Genomic DNA, 20,102 nt, shown 5'->3' with positions numbered 1-20,102 from the left:
AGTCAAGACACAATAGACCAGTGGAACTTGCTCTTTCCTGATGACCCAGGCATGCAAAGCACATGCCACCTGTCATCCTGTAAACTGGCTTCCAGTTACACTACCAATAAGCTGTACTTACTATCAGTTCTCTCTGAAATAATCTAGGCGTGCTATAGAGGAAAAAATGAATCAGCCACAGACCTGCCTTCGTGAAACAATTCCATTTTTGTAGGGGGAAGGGAGAGTGAAGCCATTCTTGGTCATTAAAACTCTCCTGCCTGGCCCCATTCACTCCCTTCACATCCCTGGCTTGCTGGGGGCCCAGGCATCTCCTTCATTCAGCTTTCACCACTCCAGGTTCCATGTGGGTCCTGGGCTCACAGAAATGAGTAACTCAAGCCACTGTGGTTTTGTCAGGAGCCCTGTTTTCCCCACAGCTGAAACTAGGCCAACTCCTGAGCAAATGCCCTGCAGCCACCATACCTGGTCCCCAAGTCCCCTTGCTGACAGGACTCCACATTGATAGATGGAGCCTGGCCCCCTGCCCCTTTCCATCAGCCTGTCCCAGCCCAGCTAAACCCAGGGTCTCTGGGAATCACAGCTGCTGCATACACAAAGCTCCACAGGAAGATGGAGAGGGGCTCAGGTGTGTGCAGTGCCTTGCTGACTCCTCAAAGACCACCTTCCCTCTAGAGTTCAGCCCGCCTTTTCCCTTAGGGACATTGAATTGGCCACTTCCTCCTCGCCCCCAAATCCCTTTGCATGAGAATTGCCTAGAACAGAACACAGGCCCAGGAATCATAGGCTCAGGTCTTGCTTTGCCTATCCCTGCTATGTGACTTGGGCAAGCCACCTAACCTTCCTAAAGCTGTTTTCTTATTTGTAGAATGGAGATAATGACCTTGCTTACTTCATAATGTTGTGCACCTCTTGTCCTTCAGCTGTCCTGAAGCCTCTGGTGTAGGGTGAGGGGTTCGAACATGCCCAGTGGTGCGTACTATACCAGCTTGGGTGCAAGCAGCAAGTGGAATAGAAGCAAACTAATTCTATCAAATAAAAGGGAACTGCAAAGCTGCTTCTCTGCACCATGGGGACTGGGCATGTCAGAAGCAACCCTCCAGGGCCAGGGACTCTAGTATTTCTTGAGCACGAGGCACCTATGCCTCTTATCCACATTTTGTTTAGTCTTCATAGCAAGCCCATGAGATATGCATTATCATCCCTATGTTGCAGATAAGCAAACAGAGGCTCAGAAAGGACCATATGTTGCCCTGGTGTGGTATTTATTGAACATTTACTTTGTGCTAAGTGTTGCAGCTCTTACAGCCCACAAAATAGACCCATGTCCCTCCCTCATCCTATAGTTGGTCAGTTGCCCCAACTGAGCTGGAATGAGTCAGAGCCAGACTCAAAGCCAGGTCTGGTGGCCTCCTAGGCTGGTACTTTTCCTACCTCATGCTCCAGAACTCACTTGCTTCATGACATTCCCCTCATGGGGCCACAGACTGTGGGGAATTCGAGAGTTTGGGAGCAATCCTGGTTTTGGGGACAGGCTTTTTCTGTTTGCTCAGCAATACCCAGCAGCCCTGACCCAAAGCCAGGTTGGTCAAGTGCCTGACCACTGGGATGGTTTCCCCGCGAGGCAGGCGCTTTCACAAGGGAATTTCCCCCAGGGGGAGGGGAACCATCTTTGTCCTGGGGCCCCAGAGGGACACTCTTTCTGGCTGAGGTGGGGAATCCCCATGGATTTCTCTGGGTTTATGGGAGGGACTTATTGTTTTCCTACAGCTTAGTAAGGAAGAAAAGGGAAGACCAACATATGTCAGAGAATTGAATGGGCCTGGATGGAAGCAGTTCCCTGTGTTTGGGGCTCCGCTTTTGCCCTTCCTTCCCTTCAGCCTTGGGCTGCCTTGAGACCTGTATTTATTGAGCACTTACTATGTGCTAAATGCTACAAATCTAACAGTCAACAAATCAGATCCATGTCCCTCCCAAAGGACTTGCTTTCCTTGGGTGACCACTTGTCCTGAGTGAGCTAGAATTATCAGGGCAAGGACTCAAAGCCAAGTCTGGGGGCCTCCAGGGCATGTGCTTGTCCTACTTCATCCTCCAGAACTCACTTTCCTTCAGGACATGCCACTGATGGCCAGCAGAGACTCTCTGGAAACCCCTTGGGAAATGTCACTGGAAAGATATTTTCTTTCTTTCCTTTTTTTTTTTTTTTTTTTTTTAAAGGACATGCAACAGCAGACAATCTTTTTTTACATATCTATAGCTTTATTTTATTTATTTATTTTTAGGTGGTGCTGAGGAATGAACCCAGTGCCTCACAAGTGCTAGGCAATTGCTCTACCACTGAGCCACAATCCTAAGGAAATAATCTGAGTTTCACAACCTCTACCACCCCCCTAAGAAAAAGAATACAAGATTATTGGAGCATTTATTTATAGTAGCAGTCACCAGAAACAATGGAAATTTTGTGAAAATCTGTATGCAATGAAATACTGTGCAATCATTAAAAGTAATCTTGAAGAAGAAAATTAATGACTTAAGAAGAGTGCTTTAAACAGATGTAGTCAAAAAATTCAGGTCACAAAACATAATATACCTGATCTCATTTTTTTAAAAAATTATATATGCATAGAAAAATGTCTGGAAGGGTACATACCAAAGGTAACTTATAGTTGTCTCCAAGCGATTGAATTCTGTGACTTTGGGGGTTTTCCTTGGTTTTTTCCTCCTTCCATTTTCAGTAGTTTCCTAATCTTCAGTGGAAATGTGTGTCTTTTGTAATCATGGAGAAACAGTCCCACAATATGAACTAGAGAGAGAAGGGAGAAAGAATATTTCCTATTGGCTTTGTACCTAAGGCCACCCTGGGCCCTGGCCTTATTCCAGGAATGTAAATACTGTAAATGCCACAGGGGAGACCTGAGAGCAGAGGAGTAGGCCTTAGTTCAGGAATTAGCTGGGTATCACTGTCCAGGTCTTGTCATAATGTCATCCCCCAGAGAGGCTGCCGACCACACAGCCTGACTGAAGCCTTATTCACACTTATTTTCTCCACACTTATTTTCTTTCTTTCTCTCCATTTTATTGTCTTCAGAGTGCTTATTGGCATTTGAAATGACCTGCCTTCTTATCTGCCCCTTGGTGATTCTTTGTCTCCTGCCTCAGAAGACAAGCTTCCTGAGGGGAGGCCCCTATCTGTCTTGCTCACTCTGACTTCCTATCAGGGAGGGGACTAAGGCTAGATCTTGATTTGTAAAAGACAGAACTTTCTTTGCAGCCCCAAGCTATAGCCATTTATCCCAAGACTACACATGAGAAAATAGGAATTACTTCATGGGAATCTAGGAGCAGGGGGATATCTGGCTCAAGGGACCAGAAATGGATGACACCTGACAACCAGGAGGGCTGAGCCCAGCATAGCATGTCCCACTTATAAGTATCATGTATGAACCAGCTTTGTGCTCTGCATTTCACATTTTTCAATTGTTTTTTTTTTAATTTTTTTCTCTATTTTGTTTATTTATTTTATGTGGTGCTGAGGACCGAACCCAGTGCCTCACACGTGCTAGACAAACGCTCTACCAGAGCCACAACCCCAGCCCCTGCATTTCACATTTGAGGAAAGTGAAGGGAGAACCAGTTTATCCTATGATCCTGCCCTTTGCTTCCAGCCCTACTGCTGCTGCATCCACCTTTGTCCTGCAGTTCAGGACTTCAGCTTCTCTCTTGAACTTACTCCATTCCAGTGCTTATCCCATCTATTCCAATGAATCTCCCATGACCAGGATCTAGGTGACTCCAAGATGATAAATCCAGTTGTTAATTCTCTGTTCTGTATTGTGGGACCTGTCACAGTGGATGCACCGTCCTCCTTGAAGCCCCTTCTCCTGGTGTGTTCCTTCTGTGGTATTTGCCAGTCCTTCTCAGTCTCCTTTGCTGAGCGATTGAATGGTGTACTGTCCTTGAATGGCTTCTCCACTGACTTCCATTCTAGGTCATGGTCTTCTTGGCCTTGAAGAGCTATATGCTGAGCTCTCACAAACCTTCATTTCCAGCCTCTTCCCTGAATTCCAGACTCACATATTCACTTCCCTACAGGACTCTCTAACTAAGTGTCTGAAAGACATCTCACACTTAACATGTCTGTGTTAGCTTTTCGTCACTGTGACCAAAATACCTGACAAGAACAACTTAGAGGAGGAAAGTTGTGTTTTGGCTCCTGGTTTCAGAGGATTCAGTCCATAGTCAGCTGGCTCCATTCGTCTGGACCTGAGAGGAGGCAGAACATCATGGTCAAAGGGCATGGTCGAGGAGAACTGCTCAATTCATGGCAGCCAAGAAGGCAGGGGCAGAAGAAACCCTTCTAAGGGGCTGGGGCTGTAGCTCAGAGAGCACTCTGTCTCCATCATGTGTGAGGCACTGGGTTTGATCCTTTACACCACATAATTAATTAATTAATTAAAAAGAACCCTCCTGGTGACCTGCTTCCTCTAATGAGGTCCCTCCTCCCAGTAATCCATTTAGCTACTGATCCATTTGATGCATCAATTGACTCATAAGATTAGAGCCCTCATGATCTGGTCACTGTCTAAATGGCCCATCTTTGAACCTTGCTGTATTGGGGACCATGGCTGTCAACACATGAGTTGTGGGGGAACATTTCAGATTCAAATATAACAATGTAGAAAACTGAGTTCTTTAATCTTACCCCCTCCATCACATCACCCCCCTGCCGGCATCTACAGTTCAGAAAAGAGCAATTCCATCTTCCCAGTTGCTCAAGCCAAAATCCTGGGAGTCCTCCTTCACTCTTCTTTTTTTCTCTCACTTCCAATCCATCAGCAAATCCCGTAGGCTTCACTTTCTAGAATCTGACCACATCTCAACACCTGCATACTGCTTGTCTTGTCCAAGCCATCCTCATTGCTTCCTGGGATTTCTACCATAGCCTCTTAACTGGTTCCATCGTTCTCCCAAGTTCATTCTCAACACTGTGTCCGGAGTGACCCTACTAAAACATGAGTTGTATTACATCAGTTCTCTGTAGGAAACCCTCCAGGGACTCCACTCTCGGAGTCAAAACCCAGGCCTTTCTTTACTGCCCTGCTCCGTCTGGACCCTCTCACCGCCCCTCTGCTCTGGCCACGCCACCCTCCTCAGTGGCCTTTAAGGTGCCAGGCAGGCTCTCCCCTCCAGGCCTTTGTGCTTGCTGCTCTCTCCCGCTGGAAACCTTCTTCCCCACTAATTCTCATGGTCCCTGTCCTCACTTTTAGGTCTTTGCTCATAATTTACCTTCTTAGATGTCCAGCCTTCCCTGGACACGCCATTTAGAATTTCGGCACTCTTTGCCGACACTCCTTACCAGCACCCTCTCCTGCTGTATTTTTTTCTCCATAGCACTACTCAACACCTCTGATTACCGTATTTTTAATGTATTTGTTTTGTTAACAGATCACAAGCTCCATGAGGGCAAGTGGTTTTGTCTGTTTTAGCCACTGTGTATCCCCAGAGCCCTTGGAAATGCATTTACGAGGTGCTCAATAAATATCTCATGAGTATCTTTATCCACAAAGATGAATGAAGGGGCTGCTGTTTGTATAAGGCCTTCAGACAGCATATTCGAAAGAGCACCGGGGTTTCTTTGCCAGCTCCAGATGAGTAACAAGCTGAGTGAGAAGGAAAGCCCTCCAGTGGCAAACGTCCCCAGGTGGAAGTCTGGACACTCTTGGCTAGCACGCAGCCAGTGACTTCTGAAGAATTTGCCACAGCTGAACTTTGCATCCCTCGGCTTCCACCCAGGCTTCCTTGGGTCAGAGGTCTCCATCATTAACTTTCCTTTTTTCTCCAGGTGACAGAGTTTTGCAAGCTATTGGAGGAAAACAACATCAAGGTAAGAAAGCAATAAGACCATGTCTAGTTGGGGACTTCCCAACTTAAAAGACCTTAGAGTGTATTCAAGGAAGACCAGGGTGATGAGAGTGTCAGCAACTGGATAAAGACCTAGGGGACTTGTGCTGACTTCCTAGTCAGTGTGAGCCCTGGGGGCAGGGGGACAGAGATGGTAGTGAGGTCTTTATTTTTTAGGTACCAGGGTTTGAACCCAGGGGTGCTTAGCCACTGAGCCACATCCTGAGCCCTTCTCAAATTTTTTTTTTTTTTTTTTTTGAGACAGGGACTCAATAAGTTCCTTAAGGTCTTGCTAAGATGCTGAGGCCTGCTTAGAAGTTGTGATCCTCCTGCCTCAGCCTCCCAAACCACTGGGATTACAGGTATGTGCCACCATACCCAGCAGCAGTGAGGTTTTTGTTTGTTTAGTTGTAAATGGACACAACACCTTTATTTTATTTATTTTATGTGGTGCTGAGGATCGAACCCAGTGCCTCACACATGCTAGGCAAGTGCTCTACCACTGAGCCACAACCCCAGCCCCAGCAGTGAGGTCTTTAAACCCACTATCTTACTCCATTTTCTGTTGCTATAACAGAACTCACTGGATAACATATAAAGGAAAGAAGTTTATTTAGGCTCATGGTTCTGAAGACTGGGAAAGCCAAGATCAGATGGTTTAATCTTGCTGCAAAAAAGAAAACTGGAGGGGCCAGACTTAGAACAAACCCTCCCTCTTTACTACCTACTCACCTCTTAAAGGTCCAGCCTCCCAGCCCTGCTGCAGTGCTAGTCAGATTCCGTATGAGTTTCAGAGGGGACAAGCCATATTCAAACCACAGCACCAAGAAAGGCAGTGCTTCCCTTGGGACTGCTGAGTACAGGCCCCTGGATGGCCTTCCTACTCTGCCTTCCTTGCCTCCCTCCAGGCCTGTCATCTCTTTATCCAGAGCTCCTACGTAGACCTGGACTCAGCAGAGTTCTAGGATTGTTTTGTTTTGTTTCGCTTTTAATTAACAAGGACAGTTTTCTTGTAGATTAAGAGGAATTTACTAGCATCTTTACAGCATAAGCTTCCTCTGATTTTGTGTTCAATTTCAGTCCAACTTGTAAGACATGAAACCCAGTTGCCAAAGGCACGAGGGAAGGAGCAGAACTTGGAGGAAAGCAGCGTTGGCCTTGGCCTAAGACTGAAAAACACCGTCTCTCAACCAGCCTGGGACAGAGGCAAGACATGTGAGCTCCCCTACATCTTTGTCTCCTGCCTATAAAATGGACATATCACCTACCTCAAAATTAGGACGATTTGGTGAAATTGACACATTTTAAGGCTGCAGCATGGCCCACCATGTTATGCGTGCTCAGAAAATGGGTGTCCAGATGAGACATGAACTGACAGTGTTTGTATCTGGGTAGAAACCTGGAAACAGTAGGCTGTGTGTGTGTGTGTGTGCGTGCGTGCGTGCGTGCGCGCATGCATGTGTTTGGCTGGTAGAATCATGGGTGATTTTCAATATTTTTTGTTTTTCTACAAGAAATACATACTACTAGTGGGGCACAGTGGTATACACCTGTAATCCCAGTGACTCGGGAGGTTTAGGCAGGTAGATCACAAGTTTGAGGCCAGCCTCACCAATTCAGCCAGACCCTGAGCAACTTAGTGAGACCCTGTCTCAAAATAGAAATTTTTTAAATAGGGCTGGGGAAGTGGCTCAGCACTTCTGAGTTCAATTCCCAGAGGAGTTGGGGGGGGGGGGCAGAGAAAAAAAAGAAAAGAAATGCATAGTATTAAGAGGGAAAGGGAAAATAGGGAAGGTACTAGGGAATGAGATTTACCAAATTATGTTATGTGCATTATGAACTTGACAGTGAATCTCACTATTAGTATGATTATAATGCACCAATAAAAAAGGAAAAAAAGACATACTACTTATATGATGGTATATGTTTTAATGTAATTAACACCTGAAAAGGTTGGGAAAAAAAAGAAAAACCTGCAGTCACTGTGCCTTCAGTAGACACACCAGCAATATAGCCCCTGGGCAAAGCTCCAGAAGACTGAGAGGCAGGAAGGAGAGGGAATAGGAAGGGCAATGGGTGAAGAAAAAGAAAGGAAGGTCACTCCAGAGGGCTGGCGCTCAAGGAGATGCACCTCAGAGGTAATACTCAGCCTCAGCAAGCACGTATCCTACCCCAATCCTCCACTGGCCCAGAGCCCCGGTAGAGGGTTTGATGACCCATCTGTCCCAGTTCCAGATAATGAATGTGTGTAGCCTCCCTCAGCTGCTGAGGCAGCTAATCTCGAGCACCTCTGAAGAGGGGCCTTATGACTCCAGCCTGGGCCTGGCTCCTTGTCTACCTTCAGTAAACCTGTTTTTTTTGTCCATGTCTAGAGTTAGATGTTCGGGGAATCTTACTGAATTCCCAAATTGATCCTAAAAGAATCAACACCTCTCTAGACCCATTCAGCTTCTCAAGAGAAGCATTTCAACGCCATACTCTATTGCTGTATAATGAAACCACCCCCATCTTAGTAGCATAAAGCAACCACCATCTTATTGTGCTGCAGATCAGGGACTCAGGGTCCAGTTCTCTGTTCTGCAATGTTTAACTCTAGGCTGGGATGGCTGGAATGGCCAGAGAAATGGAATGGCAGCTGGGATCTGGATCAGCTGGGGCTGAAGTGTTACTTCTAAGATGGTTTTTCACTAGACCAGGACAGACTGGGCTCTGCTGTGCGTGCTGACACGTGGCCTGGTAATTGGACCTCTTACATGGTAGCTCAGGTTTCCATTGTGAGTGTTCTGGCCAGTGAGACGGAAGCTGTGTGACCTTGTATGGCCTGGCCTTGGAAGTCACTATAGCATCATTTCCACTACCGTCACAAACCTGCCCAGATTCAGGGAAGAAGACACAGACTCACCTCATAATGGGAGAAATGGCAAAGAATTGGCAGCCATGTTTTAAATCTACCACACTCCCATATAGGGTGATGTATTCCTAGGGCAGGTCGGGGGAGGTGGTGGTGGGACTTGAGTCCTACTACTCAGTCTTATGACTGAACTCCCCTCCCCTGTTTTCATCCCTACATTCAAGGGCCCTCCCACCAGCCTCTGACCCTCCTGCTGTGTGGGCAGTGTGTAGGGGTGGGACCTAGGGAGGATTTCTGCCAGTTCCCTTGGTGCCTAGCCCTGATGGGCTCCTGTGCTTTATGCCACCAGCCACAATCCCTGCTCTCCCCAGTCTGTGCTCCCCAGGGTTCTGAGTATAAAGCAACTTGCCTTCTTCCTGTGTGTCCCTCTGCAGTCCTGCCTGTGGGAATCTCTCAACTACTCACGTCTCCTTTACCATTCTTTTTGCTTTTGAGGATTTATATCATTTGATTTCTTTTCTGTCATTTTAGTGGCACTTCAAGAGAGAAATAGGACTGAGACATGTAAATAATCTGGTACAGTTAACTGGGAGCCCTTTTCTATCTAGGATTTTTAGGTTTTTGCTTTTGTTTATTTTTGCAGTTCTTGAGAACTAATCTAGGGTCTCGCACATGCTAGACAAGGACTATACCACTGAGCTACATGCCCAGCTTATTTTATTTTGTATTTTAAGACAGGATTTTACTAAGTTTCCCAGGCTGGCCTCAAATTTGTGATCCTCCTGTCTCAGTCTCCTCAATAGCCGGGCAGGCATGTGCTACCATGCCTAACTCTGCTGAATCTTTTGGATGAATGTCTCTCTAAGTTGTACTATAATCTTCCCTGCCCCATTGAATACAGTATTAAATAGTGCCAGTGGCCACATTTAGCCTTTGGTGATGATTCAGGGTCCTCTTTATGGACATACATGTTCACCTTGGAATGATTAAGTAGGACCGTCTGTCCCTCCATGATGGGAACCCTGATCCCTCTGCTAGAATGCTTAACACCTCTTTCCATGGCTCTGTGTATGGCTGCCTGCCATCCTGTGTATCTGTGCTGGAGCACTGCATGACAGCAGGTTAACTTCCTCTTTTAGAATGGCTAAGCCAGATCTCAATGCCAGGCTTTCTTTGGTTGCTGTCCCCCACCCACTGCTGCTCCTATTGATTTTCCGCCCTTCCCCTTAGTTCCTAGGATTTGACCTTGGTGGATGACATCAACCAGGCTCCATGGCCACATGCTTCCACTTGGGTTTGGCCAATTGAAGACCCTAGCTGAGGTTGGAGGGTACAAGGAAAGTGGTGTTGGGGTGCTCTACCCCCCAGCTTCCTCCCTTGCTAGGCCTCATGGCAGCAATGTTTGTGTTGTTCACCCCCAAGCCACACTTCCTACCAGCAGCCTCTCCTAGAGCTCTCCAGGCTCCAGTAGCCTCTCCCTCCTCCTCTGGGTTGGGGGACCATGGTCACAGCTCCCCACTCTTGCTGACTCCAGGGAGCCTCACCTTTCCTTGTGGATTTCTCTCAACCTGCTCATTCCCTTGTAAACATTCCAGTCCCTGCCTAAACTCTCCTCTGGTACCTACAGGGTGGGGGTGGGGTGGGTGTACAGGTTTCCTGCTGAGACTCTGACCAGTACAGAAACCTCTCCTGATTTGCATCTAACACAAGAATAAATAGTTCCCTGAGTGTGCCCAGCAAGACCCTGGTAGAAATCCTGGGCATGAGCTTTATGACAGCTCAGGGGACACACAGGGACTTTTGTTCACATCCTGGTGGTTTAACTATGGTACAGATAATAAAGGGCACTGGATTACTGACTTCTTACTAGAGTGTGTTGGGAAGGAAAATAAGCATGTTTATAAAGAAACCAGGAGAATTCATGATGACAGTTAGAAGTTATATGTCAGGCTGGCAAATATCAACAGCTTGGGGGAAATATATCATTTTATGGATCACAGATCCCTGCCTGGTCTGGAAGGTGAAGCTAGGTGTTTGGGAACGTCCAGGCTGTGTCCAATGGGATTCCCCCAGGCCTCACATCAGGACTCCCTCAGGTGAACCTGTCCTGCCTGTATGGTTTCCGTTCAATTTGGCTCTTTAATGCCTTTGTTCTGAGGAGAGACATCTGCTTGTCTATTCACTGGGAGACCCAGGTTTGCCCGGTAGTCACACCTTAGGAGCAACCTAGAGCCCAGCTGCCCCATGTCCACCTCCATGCCCAGCCTGCACCACTCTCCTGCATGGACACTCCCTGATTCTCTGGCCACAGGCTGCCCTCGTTTGTCTCTATTTTGTGTAACTGTCTAAAGAGTGCATATCTTTAGGGGGAAAAAATCAAGAACTCCTATGGCCACTCATTTCCTGAAGCACAAAAAAAGAAACATTTCATCATTGTCTCTTAAAGAAGACAACAGGAAGGGGTAGTGTCACTCTCCTGGCAAGGGGTTGCTGTCATGAGAGGTGAGGCGGCACATGGGGCTGAGGTGCTAGCAGCACAGGCAGATCCCTGTTGCCCACCCCTGCACAGCTGTGGACCTCAGCCCTACTGGAGCAGAGGAGGGCGTCTCTCCATTCCACAGGGAGGGGACTGAAGCCAGGGAAGCCGAAAGTTGCAGCCTCAGTGGAGAGTCGCTTTCACACCCCTCTGCCTTGTCCATGTTTCTTTCATTTCTAGGGATTTTTTTTTAAAACCTAGTCACCCTTGAGTGATACAACTTTTATCAGTTCAGCTTGTCCCCTTGCAGCCCAAGCTGCTGTGTAAGTCCTTTGGCCAAACGATCCCAGCCAAGGCCCCCCAGCGTCCCTGTCTAGCAGAGCGCAGAAGGCCCCAGGCCCCAGGCCCCATCCCGTTCACTCTTGCTCTGTAGACATGATGCAGCGCGCAGGGACACTGCCTGAAGACCCAGCCGACTTGCTCTGTGTCGATGTTGGGGCACCCCGAGGTTGTGGGGAACCTGCTCAGGCCCCTCCCACAGCAGGAAGTTCCTGGTTCATGTTTCTGAAAAAACAGATGGGGCCCAGGTGGGCCGAACACCTGTGTGTGAGCCCATGTCCTGTCTTATCCCGTCTAAGCTGCCTGTAGTTTGACCAGAATGCTGGAAGTCCGCCATCACAGCTGCCACCAAGCACAGAGAGTTGGGGAAGCTCTCAGCCACGCACTTAAAGCTGAGCCTGATGTGGTCCTCAGCAAGATGTTGCAAGTTCCTAATCTGGACACAGAGGCCAGGGAGAGTGGGCATGGTCTGGAGCCCAGAGCTGGCTGTGACCCACAAGCACAGACACCCTGAGTCAGACCTCCTCCCCACCCAACCTAGGTGGTCAAAGCCTCAGCCCCAGGGAAGCTCAGCTGCCACCTCTCTATAAATGACCCTGTGGCAGCTGTGCTGAGCGATCTGCTTCCCTGGGGCGGGGTTGGGTGGGTCCATGTCGTTCCCATTACACACCATTACACACTGATGCAACCAGCTTTCAACATAGGCTGCTGAGGAAGAAGCTTGATACCACAGCACACTGCAATACCTCCTCCGCCTGTGACAAGACTTCACGTTGGCAAAGATGGACATCTCCCATCCCAGCATCTCACCACACTCACCTGCAAGTGGCTTCTGTCGGGACCTCTTGAGGCCTTTGAGTGGATTTCTTTCCCAGTGCCTTTTACTCGGGGCTGAGATATTAGAAAATATGGATGCCCAGACCTCGTCCCCATCCCAAAGATTCTGAGTAAATTGATAGGGTTTCCAAAAAAATTTTTGAAAGAAAAAAAGCTTTATTTAAAGGATAGCATATGTGTCAAAAAAATTGCACAAACCTTAAGTGATAAGCTTGGTACGTTTTCACTAAGTGAACTTATGTCAAGTAATCAGCATCTGGACCAAGAAACAGAACATGGTGAGCAACCCGTGCACACACTTCGAGTCACTACCTGACTACCAAGGCTAACCAACAGACTAGTTTGGTCTGGGCTATTGGCACATGTTCTATGTGAATGAAGTCTTACAGTACATACCTTTTTATCTCTGGCTTCTTCCACTCGGTGGTATGTTTGTGAGATGATTCTTCCAGGTCGTGGTGGTTCACTCCTTGCTGTGGAGACTACTGCCTGGATGTTTCTCAATTTCTCTGCCCATTCTACACTTGATGGATATTTGGATTGTAGTTTCCACTTTGGAACTATTATGGCCACTGTTATGACCATTCCAGAGTGGACTTTTCAGAGCACCTGAATACATTTCTGCTGGGTTTAGACCTAACAGTGGAATTGCTAGGCAAGTCTGGTTGTAAGTAGTTCAGCTTTGGTACCTTATGCCAAGTAATTTTCCAAAGTGCTTTACCAATTTCCACTCCCTCCAGCAATGCATGGAAGTTCTAATACCACACATCTTTGCCAACAATTGGTACTTCCTATTTTTTTTTTCTACGTTAGCCATTGTAGTGGGTGTATAGCGATGTCACAGTCAGTGTGATTTTGATTCTCATTTTCCTGGTGACTGATATAGTTGAACACCTTTTCAACTGACCATTTAGTAGTTCTTTTTTTGAGGTGCCTATTGAAGTATTTGGATAGGAGCACTTTTTAAAGCTTCTTAGTTAACTCTAATGGCAAACAAAGGTTGAAAACCATTGAACTAAACTACAGTTTAGTATTTGCTGCTTCCTTTTTCAATTTCCTGCCCTTGTGCTTAGAGATGTTTGGATCCAAGGGGACCTCATGGATGTGGAGAAAGATAATCATCTTCCCAGGAAGAAGCAGGAGTTTGGAACTGGCGGTTGAGAATCTTTAGGAATGTGGCCTCTACTTCAGAAGGGTCCAGGGAGGGCCTGTGTTGTCTGCAACTACCACAGACATTTCCTGACCACAAAATGGCTCCTTTTTGGTCCCATTGGAGACTCAGGCTATTGTGTGGAGGACGTGGAGGGCCCTATGCCAGGTACTTCCCAGTTTCTAGGCCAGCGGGAATGGGACCCAGCTCATGTGGGAGCTGTGGTCAGGCCAGGGACAGTGGAGAATGTGTTCCAGGGACCTGGGTGGAGCGAAGGGAGGCCTTTGTCCTGGGTGGGAGAGCATTTGGGTCCCAGTTGTTTCTTGCACCCAGAATGGCCTCCTCCATCCTCTGCCCTAGATCGCACTCCCCCTAGAGGGCCTTGCTCCAGGACCATCCCTGCCACCCCATCCCTCCCTGACCTCTCACTCCTCTGAGATTGGCAACGCTTGACAAGTGCACAGCCTGGCTGCTGATGACATACAATCATTGAGTCCCCATCACGTCATCCGTGCTCATCTCACCCCCACTGCTGGACTATACCCTCATCCCAGAGATGCAAGGCATTTCCGTGTGCTCCTGCACAGTGAGTAAAGTGTCTTGGTAGCTCAATACAGCATCTTACAACTTGAGAAGGAGGATACAGACCACACATAGACTTCAGCTGTTCAGACATCAAGTCAAGCTGCCCACTGGGGGCCCCACATTAGCCCACATGCACACATCCAGGCTGCTGAGTAGCTCCATCAGTGAGTCTGGAGTGGGATCACTGGCTTGGGCTAGGAAGTGGATGCCTGCACTGGGTGTGCACTAAGACTGCCCAGGAAGAACTCCCTGGCGGACTTTAGTGTACTACCCAGAGATCATTAGGAGGAGGCAACTCATCAGTGCTGTCCTGTGTGCTCCATGAAAAGAGAAGGGTCCACCTTTTATCCACTGAAGTCCTGCCATGTGCATGGCATGAGATAAGAAGAAGGAGACGCATGGACAAAGTTGGCATTTTAGAGTCTGGGGGCACAGAGATACTATGGTCTCTGGGTTGTGCCATAGCCCATGAATTCAGGCTTATCTGAGAAATTCCTCCAAGCATAGAACACTTCATGTCTGATAGTCCAAGTGAAGATGCTGGGGTTCTCCTGATTGGCCCAAATGGTAAGCTGTAGCAGCAGGTGACCAGAGTTTTGTTTGAACCTGGCGTGACAGGAAGAACCCACCTTCCTGCAAGGCAGAGAGTTCTAATTCCTTCACATCCAACAATTGGTGTTTTCTGTCTTCTCCACATTGGCCTTCAGAGTCCCATGAAGAGAGACCTTCCACTGAGACTGTATCGCAGCCTCCCCCTTTCCTTCAGAGATTCCACCACTCCACAGCAAACATGCGGTGTTAATCAATTTTCCTTCACTGTGACAAAATACCTGAGAAAAAAAGAGGAAAAGCTCATTTTGACTCACAGTTTCCCAAGTTTTAGTCCCAAGCTCCATTGCTTTGGGCCTGAGGTGAGGCAGAACATCATGGTAGAAGGGCATGGTAGAGGAAAGCTGATCAATCATATCATGGCAATCAGAAAGGAGAGAGTGAGACAGACAGACATACCGGGGACAAGACATACTCTTCCAGGGGACACCCCCAGTGACCTTCCCCCAACTGGACCCTGCCTCCTAAAGTTTCTACCACCCCCCAGTAATGCCATCAGCTATGAACCCATCAAAGGATTAATCCACTGGTAAGATCAGAGTCCTCGTGATTCAGTCAGTTCCCAAGAGCCCCACTGATGAACACTGCTGCATTGTGGACTAAGCCTTCAACCTGTAGCTTTTGGGGAACTTTCCAGATCCAAACCATAACACACGTCCTTTCATTCCCTCAACCTGGGCCTACGACGTTTCCTGCAGGGGCTCCTACTGTGAAGCATCAGACATGTTCCCATCTCCACCATCTGTGTGAAGCTTCCCTCCAGCCCACCTTACCTGTGGGGTATATCCAGACTGCTCTGCCTCTGCAAGGCTCTCCTCATCAACCAATCATTTGTCCAGCAAGTATTTATTCCACACCTGCCTGTGCTGGGCATGGTGGAGATTCGTTGGTGAATGAGACCATTAGTCCTGCTTTCATCAAGCTTATAATTAAGTAGGGAAGACAGACATCAATATTAACAAATGCTTATGTAATGGCAGTGGTGACATGTGCTGCCACAGTGCAACAGCTCATACCAGTTCCTTTCTCTGCACTTGTACACCTGCAAACATCTGCTTGTCCTTCAAGCCTGAGCTCATATTCCCCCTCATTCACAATACCTTTCTGACCACCCACACACACAACAGGGTGCTCTTCTGTGTCCACAACTGTCCTTGGGCATAACTGCTCTCCACAAAGACTAAAACCCAAGGATAGAGACCAGATCACCCTCACTTTGGAACCCCTTGCCTGGCACAGAGCCCAGTTCAGTGGAGGTGCTCAGGAAATGATTGAAAGTTCCTGCCAACATTGATCCAACCTGTGCATGAACATTTTCAGGGTCCAGAATTCATGCTTTCTTCTCTTTCTTAGATAGCCTTTTGTTTCTTTTTCTCATTCTAAAAGGTATTTGGGTTAGGAGATGACAATGTGAATACACTTAATACTGAACTTTATACTTTAAAATGGTTAAGATGGGACTGGGGCTGTAGCTCAGTGGTGGAGCACTTGCCTAGTGTGTGTGAGGCACTGGGTTCAAACCTTAGCACCACATAAAACAAAGAAAGTAAGGCATTCTGTCCATCTACAACTATAGAAAAATTAAAAATAAATAAATAAAATGGTTAAGAGTGCAAATTTTGTGTTATATGCATTTTACCACAATTTTTTTGAAATGCAAAGAATGAGTACCAAAAAAAAAAAAAGGAGGGGGGGTTCTCATAATACTGAGAAAAGAAAGACAAAGTATTTGACTAAGATAAAACTGGATTAAAACAAAAGTAATTTGGATTAGGGAAATGCAAATCAAAACCAGAATAAGGGGCTGGGGAGATAGCTCAGTTGGTAGAGTGCTTGCCTTATAAGCACAAGGCCCTGGGTTCAATCCCCAGCACCGCAAAAAAAAAAAAAAAAAAAAAAAAAAAAAAACAACCAGAATAAGATACCACTCACACTCTTATTTAAGGTGAACATTATAGAGAAAAAAAAATACGACAATAGAAAATGACAAGTGTTGGCAAAGATGGAGAGAAATAGGATATCTTGTACTTTGTTGGTGGAGATGCAAAATAGTGTGGCCACTGTGGAAAACAGTATGGTGGTTCTTCAAAAAATTATCATATGATCCAGCAGTTCTTCTGGGAATGTGCCCAAAAGAATTTAAAGCAGTGATTCAATGATATATTTTGTTGGGTTTTTCAGCTTTCCATTACTGTAACAAAATATCTGAGGTAATCAACTTAAAGAATAATAGGTTTATTTTGACTCACAGTTTCATAGGTTTCACTCCATGATTGGTTGACCTGACTGCCTTTGGTCCTGTGGTGAGGCAGTATATCATGGCGAAGACTGTGTGACGGAACAAGTCATGTATCTCATGGGGTCCAGGAAGCAAAGAGAAAGAAAGAAGCCAGGCCATGGTCCTGATATCCCCTTCAGGGGCACACCACCAATGACCTAACTTCCTCCCAAAAGGCCCCACCTCCTGAAGGTTCCACCACCTCCCAGTAGCACTACAGACTGGGGACCAAACCTTCAACACATGGGCCTTTAAGGGATATTTCATATCCCAATTATAGCATTTGTTCACCAGTATACTATGGCAGCATAATCATAATTATTGGACAACAATTGGAAACAATCCAATTGTCCAACAGATGAATGGATAAACAAAATGTGTTTTATGCATACAATGAAATATTATTCAGCCTTAAAAAGGAATGAAATTCTGATCCATGTTACAACATGGTCGAATCCTTGCAAGGAAATTCAAAATTTCCCTCTGAAGTTTCAAATAAACAAATCTATTAAAATAAACTAACAGTGGACAGATTAACATGAGAAAAGGCATGCAAATTTATTAACATGCTTAAGCATAGACCTCTGACTCACAGAATGATTATGCAATAATCTACTGAGATTCAGAAGCTTATGTACCCTTTTTTATTTTCTTTTTGGTGCTATAGATTGACCCCAGGGCATGACATATGCTAAGCGCACGTTGAACTACACCCTGGTCCCAGAAACTTACATATATCTTTCTTTGTAAGGGAGATAGAAATAGAGGTCATAGGCAATATAATGGGGTAATAAATTATTTTTAGGGAAGAGAATGAGCCCAGAGAACAAGCAATGACCTGGAAGAACGTTCCCCTGGGCTCTAGGTGTGCTGTTTGGTTTTCAGATTCTTCTTCTGTGGTTAGTTTAATTATCTTCAACTTTAAAAAAAAAAACTTCAGTAAGAAGATTTGAAGGCCTTGTGTTCTTTGGTGGATTTGCTCTATAGGGAGATGAGGGAACTTCAGGGAAAGCTTTTGTCTGCATTTGCTCCTTCCAAGTGCTCTCAAAGGTCCAGAACAGCATATTTTGGGGTATCTTTTTCTGAGCCCCAAGACATTATGCTAAGTAAAATAAGTCAGACACAAAAGGACAAGTAGCGTATGGTTCTACTTATACAAGGTGAAAGAACCCAGAAACCACTCCGGATGCGGGAACTCACTCAGGAGATTTTATTAAGTGGACAGGCAGAGTGTCTGCCTGCAGGGTGAGAGAGGGTGAGAGAGAGAGAGAGAGAGAGAGAGAGAGAGAGAGAGAGAGGGAGAGGGGGAGGGGGGGGGGAGGGAGAGGGAGAGGGAGAGGGAGAGGGGGAGGGGGGGAGGGAGGGAGGGAGGGAGGGAGGGAGGGGGAGAGAGAGAGAGAGAGAGAGAGAGAGAGAGAGAGAGAGAGAGGGAGAAAATGGTAGGGGAGCTATTCTTAAGTAGTGGAATTTCATGGGCTAATAACAACCGACCAATGAGTGGACCAGGAAGTTCTCGGGCTAGCAATGTAGGTTGTAAAATGGTGTGGGGGAGGGAGAATAATGGTGGCAGCAAAATGGCAGATCTGATGCCAATACGAGGAGGAGAGTCAGTTTGAATTGATTAGGTAGAAGTTTCTGGAGTTGGATGGGGGGTGGTGCACCACAGCGTGTGTGTACTTTCTGCCTCAGAGTGCCACACTGAAAAGTGGTTCCAATGGTAATGGTTATACATATTTTACCAAAATTTTAAAAATAATGTGAATATATTGTAGAGACGTTAGAAAATTTTAGTATTTTAAATAGTATATTAATATGCTAATATACTACTTTTTATTAGTATAGTAGGGGGGAAAGTGAAAGTTATTACAATCACTAGTTAGAGACAGCCCCAGTGAAAATTTCAGCGTATATCTTTCCATTCTTGTTCTCCCTCCAAGGAAGAGTTTGTCTGTCTGTCTTTGAAGGCCACACTGGACCTACAGGAAGAATCTCCTCACTTCTGTGTCCCAGCTGTTCCCACTGGTGCTGCCTCCTCCCTGAGAGCCATGCAGGGCAGGTCTGTCCCTGTTCTGGACCACAGTCCTTGGAATGATTTCTCACAGCTGATTTTACTCCCCTGTACCACCAGGGTTGATTCCCTGAAGATGCTCATTTCTTTTGTGGGTCTAAAAATGTGCTACCCAGAGGGGCCAGTAATATGTCTGAAGGGGTGGAGAGAGGAGTGAGTGTCTCTCACATCCTACAGATGCTGCCCATCTTGGTTATGACCACGTGAGTCTGCCAGCTCTTGGACTCCCTCAGTTAGCCTGAGCTGTGCTAGGCTGGGGTCCCCTGACCCCTGTCTTGGTGCACTTGATTCTTGGACATGATGCTAGGCCTCACATTATTCCTGTCAGTTCTTCCTGAGGTCCTACTTCTCCAGCCTGTTAGGAGGCTGTGATCTCTTGCCCCAAGGGCAGATCCACCCCTTCTGAGAGGGCTTGGAAAGGAGTGAGGGTCCCACAGCCTCTGGCCCCTGCTAGGCCCCTGCTGGGAACTTGCAGCTGCTTCCTCTGTTTCTCCTATGAGAAATGTGCCTCTGATACAGCAACATGATTAGGGATGAGCCCAGCAACCAGAAGTATGGTTCCCTCCAGCCTAGGGGATCTGTGTGTCACAGGGGCCATCATGGGACTTGATCCAGACCCATGCTGCAATTTTTATATCCTGTGAGAGGCCCCTCATTTGGGCCCAGCTATGGCCTCCTTCCCCAGCTTTGACTCCTGGTCCAGGATTCAGAGCATCACCGATTTCATTGGCAGGGAGAGGTGAAGCAAGATGTCACAGCCACTAAGATGGCTGAACTTCATGTTCATGCCCACTGATTAGGGAGGGTGCCTTCATTTGCCTCCAAGTCCATCCACAGACACATGGCCCTTCTCTTTTGGCTCTGAGGCCTCCATAGAAGGGTTTATTTAATGTTGCAGCCAGGATCTTTACAGCCCGGTACTGAGAAGATTATCTTTTTATTGCAACTTTGATTAATGATTGATCAAAAACTGATACTAGAAACACTGAAGAACAAATTTGCCCTAGA

The 20,102-nt window shown here is 46.7% G+C and overlaps 2 long non-coding RNA genes across 4 annotated transcripts in view; both read left to right on the top strand.

The window, feature by feature from the left end:
• LOC124986748 (uncharacterized) overlaps positions 1–7,561 on the top strand; it is a 40,385-nt gene extending 32,824 nt beyond the window's left edge. The window contains exons 3-5 of one of the 3 annotated variants that reach the window (XR_007109076.1): positions 5,843–5,884; positions 6,163–6,263; positions 6,982–7,561. This is a non-coding gene — a long non-coding RNA (uncharacterized LOC124986748). The remainder of the gene's footprint in view (positions 1–5,842; positions 5,885–6,162; positions 6,264–6,981) is intronic. The other 2 variants (XR_007109075.1, XR_007109077.1) reach the window with 2 other exon arrangements.
• A 5,927-nt stretch (positions 7,562–13,488) lies between these two features.
• On the top strand, positions 13,489–16,447 carry LOC124986750 (uncharacterized). The gene is made up of 2 exons (XR_007109079.1): positions 13,489–13,722; positions 13,915–16,447. It is a non-coding gene; the product is annotated as an uncharacterized LOC124986750 (long non-coding RNA).
• Positions 16,448–20,102: the final 3,655 nt, after the last annotated feature.

The sequence above is a fragment of the Sciurus carolinensis genome, chromosome 6, assembly GCF_902686445.1.
Source record: "Sciurus carolinensis chromosome 6, mSciCar1.2, whole genome shotgun sequence".
NCBI classification, from domain to species: Eukaryota; Metazoa; Chordata; class Mammalia; order Rodentia; family Sciuridae; genus Sciurus; species Sciurus carolinensis.
Note: the sequence above shows the minus strand (reverse complement) of the source record. Positions and strands in the feature narration are given on the sequence as shown.